This window comes from Coregonus clupeaformis, chromosome 24 (assembly GCF_020615455.1).
Source record: "Coregonus clupeaformis isolate EN_2021a chromosome 24, ASM2061545v1, whole genome shotgun sequence".
In the NCBI taxonomy this organism is placed as follows: domain Eukaryota; kingdom Metazoa; phylum Chordata; class Actinopteri; order Salmoniformes; family Salmonidae; genus Coregonus; species Coregonus clupeaformis.
Genome location: NC_059215.1, coordinates 10,884,884 through 10,901,254, shown reverse-complemented (window position 1 = coordinate 10,901,254; position 16,371 = coordinate 10,884,884). Strand labels below are relative to the sequence as shown.

Below are 16,371 nucleotides of genomic sequence, written 5' to 3'. Positions count from 1 at the left end.
TCCTCTGTACTTTCATTTCTAGCTGTGTGGGAAGAAGTCTTAACTTAAACTCTATTTAAAGGATGTGTCTGATAAGGTCTGCACAATGTGATGTTGATGGTTGCCATATCAGTTTGAAATAATTTAGCCGCCCTGAAGTAATTCCCCGTCCAAAGGTACAGAAATGGTTTGTTTTTTAATGTGTAAATGGTGCCTGGTATTGGTATCTTCGCTCATTGTAGCTTGTGTTGATCTTACTATTTATTAATTCACTTTGAAAATGACACATCAGTCATTGGACTTAAAAAGCCTCAAAATGATTGTGTGATTGAAATACGTGTTTGTGAGGAAGAGTTCTGGGCTGGCCAGAATGTCGCTTTAATCTATACTGTAGAAGCATCAGCCTTTCAGTTGGTTTTATTCTATCATTAGTTTAGAGCTTTGCCTGGATGGTATTTATTATCCTTTTCTTGGGTTGGAGTCTCAACAGTTTTGATCATGTCTGTACTGTAGCTAGCAACCAGTCTAATTGTGTCGACTTTAAATCACCACTGTGCAATCCACTGCCTCTTTGATGTTGGCATTATCGATCTTCTAGTACACAAATTACTTTTCTGCTGTGGATGGTTTTGTTAATGTTCAATCAAACTTCATATCAGTACCTGGTTGGTATTGTATATCAACACCCAGGTATAGGCTTTGCAATAAGTATTCTTACCATATTGTTCAATGTGCTGGATCATCCACAAGCCAGTTGTTATATTTAGTTCTCAGGAAATATCTTAGAATTAAAGCTTTATTTTCCATGGATCATTCTGGGATCATGGGATTTATCAAACATACAGAAAACCTCTTCAATGAGAGCATGTAGAAAGCAGTTATTTGTGTGTGTGTCCTAAAAAGTGGATTTATTTACAGTATTTGTGTATTTGTCTTCATTCGTGTTGGATCATGCCACTCGACAAAACAGTAAGTGCCTAAAACCACAATAAGAGTTGAATGATGTATCAGTCCTAGCCAGATGTTATTCCCTCTTGTATTTCACTCTTTTGTTGCTGTTTGGGTGTTGATTCACCATACCTGTGAATTAAGGGGAAATTGCAGGCTTTGCATAATGTATCTGGACAGACCTACTGTTATGTTACATTTACATTTTAGTCATTTAGCAGACGCTCTTATCCAGAGCGACTTACAGTTAAGTGAATACATTTTTTTTTTTTATACTGGCCCCCCTTGGGATTTGAAACCCACAACCCTGGCGTTGCAAACGCCATGCTCTATCAACTGAGCTACATCCCTGCCGGCCATTCCCTCCCCTACCCTGGACCAATTGTGCGCCGCCCATGAGTCTCCCGGTCGCGGCCGGCTGCGACAGAGCCTGGATTCGAACCAGGATCTCTAGTGGCACAGTTAGCACTGCGATGCAGTGCCTTAGACCACTGCGCCACTCAGGAGACTTATGTTAAAATGTTATGTGAAGCTCATTGTTCTGCGAGTGATCTTGGAGAAAACGTTTTGTGTAGAAATGCCCATTTCTGCTGTGGTGTGAATGGATGTCTCTGTTTTGCAAATGTATGCTTCAAAAATTACCTCATGTAATTTCTTTACAATGTGAAATGGTAGAACTGTTCTGAAAATGTTGTGCTCATGGATGGAGTACATTTTGTAAAAGTATTTTTTCTTAAATTATAAAATGTTTTAAAAATATTTTCTGACCATTAAGACCATGTGACTGGAGTGTTATTTTTTTGGTCAGGAAGCTACAGGTCACAGATTGGCACATGCAGCTGTCACTAGTCTACCCAGGCCCAAGTCCTAAACAGTCACAGTATTCTGGTTTGCAATATATCAGGGAACACATTTAATGTTATGTTGATTCAAGCTCTGAGGATTTGAGCATGTGTACATCATTAATTTGTTAATTTATAACACTCAAGAGAGGGTAGGTGTCTTACATGCCATTAAATATATATTCTGAGTACAGGACATGTTCAGAAGGAAATGGTACACAGCTTCAGTGCTCTAAATAACAAATCAGCCAGTAAATAATAAATGTAATAAAAAACATTTAATCAAACTGAACTAACACAGGTACTAATCCAAACTCATATCTTCGTCATCATTCTCAGACTTGCTGTCTGTCTCCATGGCTTTAGCAAAAGCCTCAACGTCTGGAATAGAGGAAAGCTCAATTAGAATTTCACACATGAAAACAGCAGGGCATAACCTCTTATGGAAATCTTATTCAAAATGGTAGACACTAATGTTATGTCAACATTATGTAGGAATATATGCACAGGCAGGAGACTGCATGTTATGTGTTCTCTCTAAACAATGGAACAACATGCATACAAACAAAGTCCCTGAGTTCATGTTTTGTACGCAGGACACTGACCTCCTTTGTTAGCTGCATCAACAGCTTCTGTTGGCAGCCCAAACTGGTTCATTAGAGGCCCCAGCTGCCCTGAAGCCAGGGCACTACTGAACAGACTCATGGCCTACAAAGAGAATAATCACTGCTTTACATCATACATACTGTACTCATACAATAGTATACGAAAGGTAGCACTCAAGCGGTAGCTAAAAAAGACCAAGATCACTTTATCATACAAATAGTAATAGTGTTAACACTGCTACTCTAGTGTACTCTACAGAGAAAGGAAGAGCACTGCTAAACACATACTCAGAGCAGTGTGTGTGTTATACCTGCTGAAACTGTGGGGAGGTGAGTGTGTTGTGGAGCTCGTCGGTGCTCTGAGGCAGGGACTCTCCTGACGGCAGGGTAGCAATCTCTTCTGGACCTCAGCATTGGCCAGGATAGGAGCCATGATCTCAGGGGTCACAACACTGGCCAGGTCCACTGTAGAGAGAACAAACACAGTCATTCATATTTCAAACATATCAGACAGCTACAAATACAGAGGGTCATTCTCAAATTCACAGTCATGGATCTACTGCTGCAAGGCTTTTTATTTAACTGGTAACAGCCTGATTAAAGTCCCTTATCATCTTCAAGAGCTTATTGCTCTGTCCACTGTTCTAAACTGTTGAGTTGGGTTGTGAGCTGCTCTCTAATTTATATGTTTTGTACATTCATGGTTGCTAGGATACTCTGCAGGTCACTCAGCTGGATTGGCTGGGTGGGGCTGGCTGCCCCGGCTGCGAGGGAGGGAGCAACAGGGGTGGCGGATGAAGCCATGGGTGAAACTGCACTGGTGGCAGACGGGGTGATGGGTGTGGTTGGCACCTGGGAGGAGCCCAGCCGGGTGGCAGTGGAGGTGGGGGTGACTACAGGAGACTGAGATGGACTGAGCGGGAGAGAGACAGAGAGACTAACTAAATTCACAGGGGTTGTAGTAAATGTAGAATAAGCGATCTGTAAAAGTTGGCTAGTGAGTGTGTAGTCTGAGCTGAAGAGAGACAAGTGTATAAATGTACTAAATTCATTAATTTAGCAGTGAAGTAAGTCTGTTGGCTTGTGGTACCTTGAAGAGGAGTTGCCGGCTGCAGGACCTTCACTACTTAGCAGGCTGGCCAGGCCCGGCCCAGCCAGAGCCCCAAGACCTCCTACAGACAGAAGACGGACAGACAGACACATTCAGAAAGACTGGTGGACACATTCAGACACATGACAGAAATAGGGAGCCGATTAATTTGTCTCCCAAACAATCCTGTTATGATAGACTTGCAATTAATGACTGAACCCAATCAAGTCAGGCACTCCAGCCCAGAACACATTCTCAGTCAATCCAGCTGTTTTAAGCACATTGCTACGAGGGGTAAATAAAGACTGTGCAGCCAGTACAGACAGTACACTAAACAACAGCCACTTACCAAGACCTCCCAGTCCAGTTGGTCCAATGAGCTGCATGAGCTGGTTGTGACTCATGTTACCGAGGAGACTCTGCAGTCCACCCTTGCCTAGGACAGGAGGAAGAATGCAAAATGTTCCCGAACGGATAAACACATCATGCACAAAGGAGAGGCTGAGTGGTGAAGGAACTATCGTCTCAGAGAATGCATTGATAATAATAATTGGAATCTTCCTGTGTCAACATACCTTTGTGGTCTGTTTGCGAGTGTGTGCACTGTGCAGTGCACCCTTCTTTAATCCTTACCCCCCAGTTCATGCCCGCTGCTGCCTCCACTGCCCAGGGCTCCAGGCATAGGAGGGTTGTTCAGATACTCATTCACTTTACGGCAGTACTATTCATCCTTAGTCTTGGGCTCCTATAACAGGGAAATAGAAATGACACTATTACACCAGGAACATATTTTTCTCATACAATCGGCAGCTGATAACATTACCTTCCTCTGCAGAGAAATATACATTTACATTTTTGTCATTTAGCAGACGCTCTTATCCAGAGCGACTTACAGTTAGTGAATACATTTTATTTAATTTTTTTATACTGGCCCCCCGTGGGAATTGAACCCACAACCCTGGCGTTGCAAGCGCCATGCTCTACCAACTGAGCTACACGGGACATATACAAAGGAGGCAGAGTGATATACAATATACAAAGGAGGCAGGGGTGTCGATCACGTTGGGTGTGTTTAGACAGGCAGCCCAATTCTGATATTTTTTCACTAATTGGTCTTTTGACCAATCAGATCAGCTCTGAAAATGATCTGACATTAAAAGAGATGACATGATTTATCAAAAGACCAATTAGTGGGAAAAAATATCAGAATTGGGCTGCCTGTGTAAACACAGCCATAGGATCTTCATCATGCCATACACACCTGCATCCAGAAGAACAGCCTCTTGGAGCCAGCCTTTAACTTCAGCACAAACACCCGACCAGTAGTACACTGGTTCACTCTCTTGAACTCACAATCATCTGGGAAGATGATCAGGTCCTGAATAGGGACAATAATATTCATCACTGGGGTTAGTTAACCATGACAACACAAAGGACACAGAGAGAGGGGTGCAGTTTCAGCACCAACAGAAAAGTGCCACTGACATCATCTAAGTTTCCAGAGGTCCGATCCAGCCAACAGAAATGAATGAGGGAGTCGTCAGTCTGCTGAACATAGACTTGTCCCTTGCGCTTGTCTGGAGTCACTGTGCTACCCTTCATGGTCATCTTCCCTGCCCGAAACTCAACCAGGAATTTGCTGGAGGAGCCGCAGGACACCGACACCACACCGGGAACAGAGCTCCCGACATGATGATGATCTGGCGTTGTGCAAAGAGGGTAAAGATGATAAACAATGACAAACGTTAGCTTGCTAGCCTAGCTAACGTTAGCTAGCTTGCGAATTTTAAATAGCTAGCTACTGTTATAATCAACAATGTAGCAGTCTAATCTTTAATTGCATTATCCTGAATTCAATATGTATCTAGCTACTTTAAGTAATACTTCCAGTAGATAAAAAATAAACACCAATTTACATTTTACTTTGAAATAAAGATGCCAGATGGCCTTGGAATCAGATTGCAGGAGTAGCTAGAGGAGAACGCAACAATCTAATAGGAGGTGATGTATCGTTCCTTAACCAACTGCTCTTTTTGAATTGATATTTTTGTTGAATGTCGGGAACCGAATCGCATCGGTGAAAGAGCCGTTCATTTGGCTCCCTGATTTACACACTGCTACTGCTTTTTGAGCTCAAAACAACGATTATATGTAGATAGGTTACCAAATAATTCACTAAAGAGGCTGAATCCTCACTGCAGAAACAATAAATAGTGGGGAGAGCGTGGTCCACGGAAATTTTTGCAATGTGCTAAAAATAATTTTACAAAAACTTAAAAAAACAAAACAAAAAAATCAGGTGCTCTAATAATTAGGACAGGTAAAAATGTATTTGAACGCGCATTTCATAAATGGTAGCCTACTTTTTGCGCTTTACATTGGAAATGTTTTCATGATTCTTAGTAAAATGTTAAGCATTTTGAACGAAGAGCCGTTTGGTAGTGTTAAGTTGCGTCAATTCAAATCTGGTATTGGAACAAAACGAGGTCAATACACGCCTTCTAAAATAGACTAGTATTTTAATTAATGCAAAACACTTCAATGGTAAATATGATGTTCGTATATACGGGTCCACTGAAATACCACGCAGGGCAGACAGAGAACTGGTCCATTGTTATAAGTTATTCTTTAAATACTCTGACAGAGATAGTTCCCGCTCCCTGCTGGCCTATCAGAGTAGAGACTGAGCGTGGTTTAGACTTACTCAGCCTATCGTTGGCGCACAGGCTGGTCCCAGCCCCTTGGCGCTTCACTGTTGCCAGGTGTCAGTTGTTTTCTCCACAACTTGTCTCGAGTCAGCAACCCCAGACATCTTTGTAGCAGAACACATGTCCTTGAGCGTTCTAACAAAGAGGCAGTGTGTGTGTATGTGAGACACAAGTCTTCTCAGCCTACCCCCTAATAGTTCCCCACATTAATCACAGCTTATGTTGACCAATTTATATCAGTACAGTACAAACCTATTATGTTTAATCATTAATGCTTTCTTATTAAGCTAACAGCACATCTAAAATATAAGAGAATAATTTCCCACAGTAGCCAGAAGCCGGCTCACCGAAATGTCTCGGAATGCCCATCACAAATAGGAGGTTGAAACCACTGTACCAAATAATTTTATAGCTAACCCAAGATACACCACAGCCTGTCGCCCAATGGGAGCAAATGAATCACAGTGGGCAGAACAAGCAATGAGCAGAGCCAAGCATGAGCTAGCGAGATCATATTGGGGCGTTCTAACATATATTTACATATTTCCGTTAGGAACACCTACTCAGGGAAGTGCACGTGTGCATTACGAAATTTGCTCTTGCATTCCTTCTAAACAATGAATTTTTTTTTACTGGTAAAGTCTACAAAACTTTGTCCATTCTGTTCGTAACAGATTGTAGTTTTGGGAACAGAAAACTGTATTGAGATAAAATGTTTAATCGATGAGAATATTTGCAGAATGTAGGCCAAAATCCATCTCGCTCCATCTTCTCCCACTGCCGGCCATTGGGATTCCTCTCATCGGAATGTATTTAGACCCCTTGACTTTTTCCACAATTTGTTACATTACCGCCTTATTCAAAAATTGATTAAATTGTTCCCCCCCCCCCTCTCAATCTACACACAGTACCCCATAATGAAAAAGCAAAAACAGGTTTTTAGAAATTTTCCAAAATGTATTACAAATTGAAATATCACATTTACATACAGTACCAGTTAAAAGTTTGGACACACCTACTCATTCAAGGGTTTTTCTTTATTTTTACTATTTACTACATTGTAGAATAATAGTGAAGACATCAAAAACTATTAAATAACACATATGGAATCATGTAGTAACCAAAAAGTGTTAAACAAATCCAAATATTCTTCAAATAGCCACCCTTTTCCTTGATGACAGCTTTGCACACGCTTGGCATTCTCTCAACCAGCTTCACCTGGAATGCTTTTCCAACAGTCTTGAAGGAGTTCCCACATATGCTGAGCACTTGTTGGCTGCTTTTCCTTCACTCTGCCATCCGACTCATCCCAAACCATCTCAATTATGTTGAGGTCGGGGGATTGTGGAGGCCAGGTCATCTGATGCAGCACTCCATCACTCTCCTTCTTGGTAAAATAGCCCTTACACAGCCTGGAGGTGTGATGGGTCATTGTCCCGTTGAAAAATAAATGCTAGTCCCACTAAGCCCAAACCAGATGGGATGGCGTATCGCTGCAGAATGCTGTGGTAGCCATGCTGGTTAAGTGTGCCTTGAATTCTAAATAAATCACAGAGAGTGTCACCAGCAAAGCACCCCCACACCATATCACCTCCTCCATGCTTTACGGTGGGAACTACACATGCGGAGATCATCCATTCACCCACACCGCGTCTCACAAAGACACGGCGGTTGGAACCAGAAATCTCCAATTTGGACTCCAGACCAAAGGACACATTTCCACCGGTCTAATGTCCATTGCTTGTGTTTCTTGGCCCAAGCAGGTCTCTTTTTCTTACTGGTGTCCTTTAGTAGTGGTTTCTTTGCAGCAATTCGACCATGAAGGCCTGATTCACACAGTCCCCTCTGAACAGTTGATGTTGAAATGTTTCTTGAACTCTATGAAGCATTTATTTCGGCTGCAATTTCTGAGGCTGGTAACTCTAATGAACTTATCCTCTGCAGCAGAGGTAACTGGGTTTTCCATTCCTGTGGCGGTCATGAGAGCCAGTTTCATCATAGCGCTTGATGTTTTTTGCGACTGCACTTGAAGAAACGTTCAAAGTTCTTGACATTTTCCGTATTGACTGACCTTCATGTCTTAAAGTAATGGACTGTCGTTTCTCTTTGCTCATTTGAGCTATTCTTGCCATAACCCTATTTGGTAAAAGACCAAGTCCATATTATCTTCTGTATACCCCCCCCACACAAACACCTTCTCACAACACAACTGATTGGCTCAAACGCATTAAGAAGGAAATAAATTCCACAAATGAACTTTTAACAAGGCACACCTGTTAATTGAAATGCATTCCAGGTGACTACCTCATGAAGCTGGTTGAGAGAATGCCAAGAGTGTGCAAAGCTGTCATCAAGGCAAAGGGTGGCTATTTGAAAAATCTCAAATATATTTTAATTTGTTTAACACTTTTTTGGTTACTACATGATTCCAAATGTGTTATTTCATAGTTTTGATGTCTTCACTATTATTCTACATTGTAAAAAAAATAGTAAAAATAAAGAAAAACCCTTGAATGAGTAGGTGTGTCCAAACTTTTGACTGGTAGTGTACCTTACCTTCACCTAAAGCCACTGCATGTTTATGTGAAAGGAAGAAACACTGTTTAAGAAAAAGTATTTCACCAAATGTTTTGCCATTGTTTAAAAACAATTGGACAAATCACAGGTCTGTGTGCTCGCCTGTTTATTTTTCTTAGTATCCACCTTCTCTGACTACTTCTTGTTGGCTTCATACACTTTAGGCTCCACACTGTACACACTCTGTCCACTTCCCATAAAGCACACGTCACTTCTTCTTACTGTTCCAAACACAAAGCAAACAAAATAAATGTTGGACCAACCACACGAAACAGTGACCTACAACTTAAAACATGCAGTCGTTATTGTACGTCAATGCTGACAGAATGCATAACAACTGACATATAACTATGAAATAACAAATTCCTAATTGTGTGATCATTAAGGCTGATGATGCTTGAGTCTATTCTTCCCTCACCTCAGTCTGAATGTGGGCCTCCACTTTGTGCAGCTCCTTCCCAAACATGCCGCACGGCTTGAAGTTCAACACACACTTGTCCCCTGTGCTGACCAATCAGAAGAGACAGGAGGGAGAACATTTAACATAGTAAATTCAATCAAATAATAATAAGCGTTTGTTGTGAACAAAGAATAAAGGTTTGGTCTTTGCTGTCTTACTTGTGGTTGACTATTTCCACAGTTCCATATTGCTCAATCCAGTTTGCCCATGATGATGTTATGTACACAGCAGAGAGGGTTTGTCCATGTATACGCCTCTTTATGTCTGCAACAAAACAAGTCGTTAACAAGCCACTAGCTGTTGATGTGAGAAAGAGAGTCTGTATATGTGTTTAGTACACACATATGTCAACATACATACTACATACACTTTCTTACACACACTCACTCACTCACTTGAGCAGCTCCATTGTCATGGTTTCTTTAGGCTCTGCCTCCACGCTCTTGCCCCAGAACTTGAGTTTGGGGTAGAGGGAGCCGTGGAACTCAAACTCCTGCTTCAGAGACTGGGCATTGAAGGTACTGATAGGTGGATGGTGGCTCACTTGTTGAGATCAACCTGTACCCTTTGTCCTCACTAAGACAGACAAGAAGCAAACTTTAAACAGTGCATAATCCGACACCTCAACAATAAATAGATTATCCAAATAGTTTAAATAAGTCAAATCTATCCTCTGAAAATCAACAAAAGGTTTCCAGAAAAAGATAAGAGGTACAGTATGATTACTCTTTTGAAAATGCCAAACAGTACCGTGTGAGTTCATAAGTCTCTCCTAGCAAAGGATTAAATAGCTTTCCAGTTCTGTCCCATTGAGATGCCACAGAAGAAACAGCAAAAGCAGCTACCACCTGACAGAGAGAGATAACAAAGGAGAAAACAAAGTATGTCATTGTGTGAGCCTCTTCTTCAGTTCCCGGTAAGAGCAGGTACAACAATAGGCTTTTTGAGTGGAGGGTATCAGTGTATCCTATCTGTTTTGTTTACCTGCATGCAGTCTATGGAGTTGACAGGATGCAGGCTTTGTGGATGAGGTGAGTGTGTTCCATGTACTCTGACATTCTCTGGAGGAAACTCAGGGGCTCGTTGAACATGATGGGCATCGTTATTTTGGACAGCTCCTGTGTAAATGCAGCAAATGACCCCCCCAAAAAAGAGCGATTCATAGATATTAGCTTGTTTAGTACATGTAGCCTAAAGCGCTTATATGAACTCCTCTGTAAGATGTGGCTAAAACAGAACGTCATCCAATTTGTATCATTGTTATGATTTCTGTTTGTGCGTCTGTATAGCAAATGTTTTTTAGGGCATAGAAGTGTTGCAGACATCTTAAACGTGTTATTACATCTACATCCTCACCATGCCAATGCATTTCTTTAGTATGCCCCATACACTGTAGTCACATCTGGACATCATTGGAGCAGGCAGGGTTTTCCTGTAACAAACACCAACACAAAGACACAAACTATGGACACTGAATACACATGCAAACTGTGCATACAGGACATACAGTATCTCAAAAGTGAGTACACCCCTCACATTTCTGTAAATATTTGAGTATATCTTTTCATGTGACAACACTGAAGAAATGACACTTTGCTACAATGTAAAGTAGTGAGTGTACAGCTTGTATAACAGTGTAAATTTGCTGTCCCCTCAAAATAACACAACACACAGCCATTAATGTCTAAACCGCTGGCAACAAAAGTGAGTACACCCCTAAGTGAAAATGTCCAAATTGGGGCCAAAGTGTCAATATTTTGTGTGGCCACCATCATTTTCCAGCACTGCCTTAACCCTCTTGGGCATAGAGTTCACCAGAGCTTCACAGGTTGCCACTGGTGTCCTCTTCCACTCCTCCATGACGACATCACGGAGCTGGTGGATGTTAGAGACCTTACACTCCTCCACCTTCCGTTTGAGGATGCCCCACAGATGCTCAATAGGGTTTAGGTCTGGAGACATGCTTGGCCAGTCCATCACCTTTACCCTCAGCTTCTTTAGCAAGGCAGTGGTCGTCTTGGAGGTGTGTTTGGGGTCGTTATCATGTTGGAATACTGCCCTGCGGCCCAGTCTCCGAAGGGAGGGGATCATGCTCTGCTTCAGTATGTCACAGTAAATGTTGGCATTCATGGTTCCCTCAATGAACTGTAGCTCCCCAGTGCCGGCAGCACTCATGCAACCCCAGACCATGACACTCCCACCACCATGCTTGACTGTAGGCAAGACACACTTGTCTTTGTACTCCTCACCTGGTTGCTGCCACACACGCTTGACACCATCTGAACCAAATAAGTTTCTTGGTCTCATCAGACCACAGGACATGGTTCCAGTAATCAATGTCCTTAGTCTGCTGGTCTTCAGCAAACTGTTTGCGGGCTTTCTTGTGCATCATCTTTAGAAGAGGCTTCCTTCTGGGACGACAGCCATGCAGACCAATTTGATGCAGTGTGCGGCGTATGGTCTGAGCACTGACAGGCTGACCCCCCACCCCTTCAACCTCTGCAGCAATGCTGGCAGCACTCATATGTCTATTTCCCAAAGACAACCTCTGGATATGACGCTGAGCATGTGCACTCAACTTCTTTGGTCGACCATGGCGAGGCCTGTTACATTATATTACATTTACGTCATTTAGCAGACGCTCTTATCCAGAGCGACTTACAAATTGGTGCATTCACCTTATAGCCAGTAGGATAACCACTTTACAATATGTTTTTTTTTGGGGGGGGTAGAAGGATTACTTTATCCTATCCCAGGTATTCCTTAAAAAAAAGAGGTGGGGTTTCAAGTGTCTCCGGAAGGTGGTGAGTGACTCCGCTGTCCTGGCGTCGTGAGGGAGCTTGTTCCACCAGGGAAGAGATGATAGGATGGAAGAGGAGAGAGTAGCGGGAGAGAGAGAGCGAAGGTTGTGACGGCGCATTACCATCTGAGTAGGGGCAGAGTGAGTAGTGTTGGAGGAGAGCGAGAGAGAAAAGGATACAAAGTAGTGGTCGGAGACATGGAGGGGAGTTGCAGTGAGATTAGTAGAAGAACAGCATCTAGTAAAGATGAGGTCAAGCGTATTGCCTGCCTTGTGAGTAGGGGGACGGTGAGAGGGTGAGGTCAAAGAGGAGAGGAGTGGAAAGAAGGAGGCAGAGAGAAATGAGTCAAAGGTAGACGTAGGGAGGTTAAAGTCACCCAGAACTGTGAGGGGTGAGCCATCCTCAGGAAAGGAACTTATCAAGGCGTCAAGCTCCACTCTGGTTCCATTCTGAGTGGAACCTGTCCTGTTAAACCGCTGTATGGTCTTGGCCACCGTGCTGCAGCTCAGTTTCAGGGTCTTGGCAATCTTCTTATAGCCCAGGCCATCTTTATGTAGAGCAACAATTCTTTTTTTTCAGATTCTCAGAGAGTTCTTTGCCATGAGGTGCCATGTTGAACTTCCAGTGACCAGTATGAGGGAGTGTGAGAGCGATGACACCAAATTTAACACACCTGCTCCCCATTCACACCTGAGACCTTGTAACACTAACGAGTCACATGACACCAGGGAGGGAAAATGGCTAATTGGCCCAATTTGGACATTTTCACTTAGGGGTGTACTCACTTCTGTTGCCAGCGGTTTAGACATTAATGGCTGTGTGTTGTGTTATTTTGAGGGGACAGCAAATTTACACTATTATACAAGCTGTACACTCACTACTTTACATTGTAACAAAGTATCATTTCTTCAGTGTTGTCACATGAAAAGATATACTCAAATATTTACAAAAATGTGAGGGGTGTACTCACTTTTGTGAGATACTGTAGATATTTCCTTTGCATCCTCACCTGCGCTCCCACACTCAATTTTCCTGTGGTGTGCTGGCATTGGATGACTGCTTGCTGTCATACATTTTACATTTACATTTTACATTTTAGTCATTTAGCAGACGCTCTTATCCAGAGCGACTTACAGTTAGTGAATACATATTTTTTTTATACTGGCCCCCCCCGGGAAACAAACCCACAACCCTGGCGTTGCAAACGCCATGCTCTATCAACTGAGCTACATCCCTGCCGGCCATTCCCTCCCCTACCCTGGACGACGCTGGGCCAATTGTGCGCCGCCCATGAGTCTCCCGGTCGCGGCCGGCTGCGACAGAGCCTGGATTCGAACCAGGACATACACTAGGGCATCTTTAAAACTGACCTCACAGGAGTCATCATCTGATTCCAAACCTGAGAGATACAATAAAAAAGGGTCACACATACACTAAGCCAGTGGTTGCCAACCAAGGGTACTAGGACCCCTGGGGGTACTTGGCCTATATACAGGGGATACTTGAGAAGACTCATGAGACCGTAGGGGCCTACTGCTAAAATGCACGAGGGGGTACTTCAGGGCAGAGCAAAACCAAAAAAGGTTGGAACCTCTGCACTAAGCAGTGGGTTTACCTCCCTCATAATGGTCCTCTGTAGCTCAATTGGTAGAGCATGGCGCTTGTAACGCCAGGGTAGTGGGTTCGATCGCCGGGACCACCCATAAGTAAAAATGTATGCACACATGACTAAGTCGCTTTGGATAAAAGCATCTGCTAAATGGCATATTATTATTATTATTATTAATGCATGCACTCACCTGTCTCAGCATCGTAGAACTCTTCCTCGCTGTTCATACTGAGCAGTATTGTGCAATGTCACTCAAAAACACATCTTTATTGTGGCCTGGTACTTGTGGCCCAACCTCTATCCAAACTTCACACACATTAACATCCATCAGCGAGTACCAAAAGCTAATTAATATAAAAATAATTATAGTTATTAACACAAAATAATAAAAGATTGTGTGAAAATCAATTTACTATTCATTGCGAAATACCCTTGCTTGCTGACCTGTGATGGCTGGCTAGCAAGGACCACTGGGCTTCTACTGTACTGTAGCCTGCTCCAGCTAATGTTAGCCAACCAGCTAGTTAGTACACTCCAAAGTCTTTGCATTTTTCGAAAAACGCGCACCAAGTGAGCTGGTGCTGGATCACAGATTCTAACGGCTAGCAAATGTCAGCTAACGACTGAAAGTGCCTAAATACAATGTAAAGAATTTAAGGAATGTAATACATGTTATTTATCAGTGTTTCTACGTCCAAATGCGTTTCTGTACGAAAACTAAACAACGAAGATTGCACTCAGCTTGAAGAACTCTAGGTGGCGGAAGTGGGCGGCAAGGGCGATGCTACTGATAAGCCTGTGAGCCAATCCCTATCTCGGTTTCTAGACAGTGCAAGAAAATGAAAAATAGAAATAGGATATATAGAACGGATAAAGAGCTCAAATTCATTTGTGCATAGATCAGTAAGAAATCCACCAGATTCTCAGTGCTTTTTTGTAATGCACATGAATTCCATATTGCCTAATATGGGCATATATTCAGTAGCCTGATGGCCTATATAGGCCTAGCGATTTATTTTGGAAGTCAGTTCAACGAATTCAGATTCTAATGGACAACTGTCCTTAATGACTGACAACAGCCTGGATACATTTTAGCACAGAATAATCTCTTGACTCTCCTACCATTATGTCCAATGGGAGAATAGTGATCCATGATGGGTATGATGGACTACAGTGCCGCTCCGAGGACAAAGCACTGAAAAAGGCCAGGAAACGAGTTGTCACTAGTTACCACAGCCACAAAGTCAACATGGTCTATATCGTAACATTTCATGAAAACAAAAATGTGCTTTTTGGTCTTAATTTAAGGTTAGGGTTAGGCATGATGTTAGCAGTGTGGCTAATGTTAGGGTTAAGGTTAGGTTTAAAATCAGAGTTTAAGAAGAGAAATTAGACATAATTACAACTTTGTGGATATGGTAACTAGTGACGACCAGAATAACGGGTGTTATTTATTAGTGCAAAAATACATCACGTCATCTGATAGTCTATTAGTGGCAGCGTCGCAAGAGTTGTAATTTCTATTTTCTGGCCACTTAAGGGAGTCATTTATCAAAAAAGAACATGGGCGCACGGGACGCACTGGGGTCACCCGGAACCTCAGCTGCCCAAGCTGAATTGAGTACACCCATTGGATGGGCTGTTTCATCTTCCCATACTTTTGTCTAGAAATAATAACCAGTTTGCATGGCAAAGATAACCCTATTTGGTAAAAGACCAAGTCCATATTATTACCAGCCTCAGAAATTGCAGCCCAAATAAATGCTTCACAGAGTTCAAGAAATAGACACATCTCAACATCAACTGTTCAGAGGAGACTGTGTGAATCAGGCCTTCATGGTCGAATTGCTGCAAAGAAACCACTACTAAAAAAATGTGTCCTTTGGTCTAGAGTCCAAATTGGAGATTTTTGGTTCCAACCGCCGTGTCTTTGTGAGACGCGGTGTGGGTGAACGGATGATCTCCGCATGTGTATTCCCCACCGTAAAGCATGGAGGAGGAGGTGTTATGGTGTGGGGTGCTTTGCTGGTGAAACTGTCTGTGATTTATTTAGAATTCAAGGCACATTTAACCAGCATGGCTACCACAGCATTCTGCAGCGATACGCCATCCTATCTGGTTTGGGCTTAGTGGGTCTAGCATTTGTTTTTCAAGAGGACAATGACCCAACACACCTCCAGGCTGTGTATGGGATATTTTACCAAGAAGGAGAGTGATGGAGTGCTGCATCAGATGACCTAGTCTCCACAATCCCCCGACCTCAACCCAATTAAGATGGTTTGGGATGAGTCGGAACGCAGAGTGAAGGAAAAGCAGCCAACAAGTGCTCAGCATATGTGGGAACTCCTTCAAGACTGTTGGAAAAGCATTCCAGGTGAAGCTGGTTGAGAGAATGCCAAGAGTGTGCAAAGCTGTCATCAAGGCAAAGGGTGGCTATTTGAAGAATCTCAAATATAATAAACATTTTGATTTGTTTAACACTTTTTTGGTTACTGCATGATTCCATATGTGTTATTTCATAGTTTTGATGTCTTTACTATCAATCAATCAATCAATCAAATGTATTTATAAAGCCCTTTTTACATCAGCAGATGTCACAAAGTGCTACACAGAAACCCATCCTAAAACCCCAAACAGCAAGCAATGCAGATGTAGAAGCACGGGGGATAGGAAAAACTCCCTAGAGTGGAACCAGGCTCTGAGGGATGGCCAGTCCGCTTCTGGCTGTGCCGGGTGGAGATTATAACAGTAC

At 42.6% G+C, this 16,371-nt stretch overlaps 2 pseudogenes; both read right to left on the bottom strand.

Annotated features, from left to right (window-relative positions):
* Positions 1–1,833: 1,833 nt before the first annotated feature.
* Positions 1,834–5,207, bottom strand: LOC121537210 (annotated as a pseudogene).
* Positions 5,208–8,703: 3,496 nt separating this feature from the next.
* Positions 8,704–14,383, bottom strand: LOC121538062 (annotated as a pseudogene).
* Between the last annotated feature and the right edge of the window lie 1,988 nt (positions 14,384–16,371).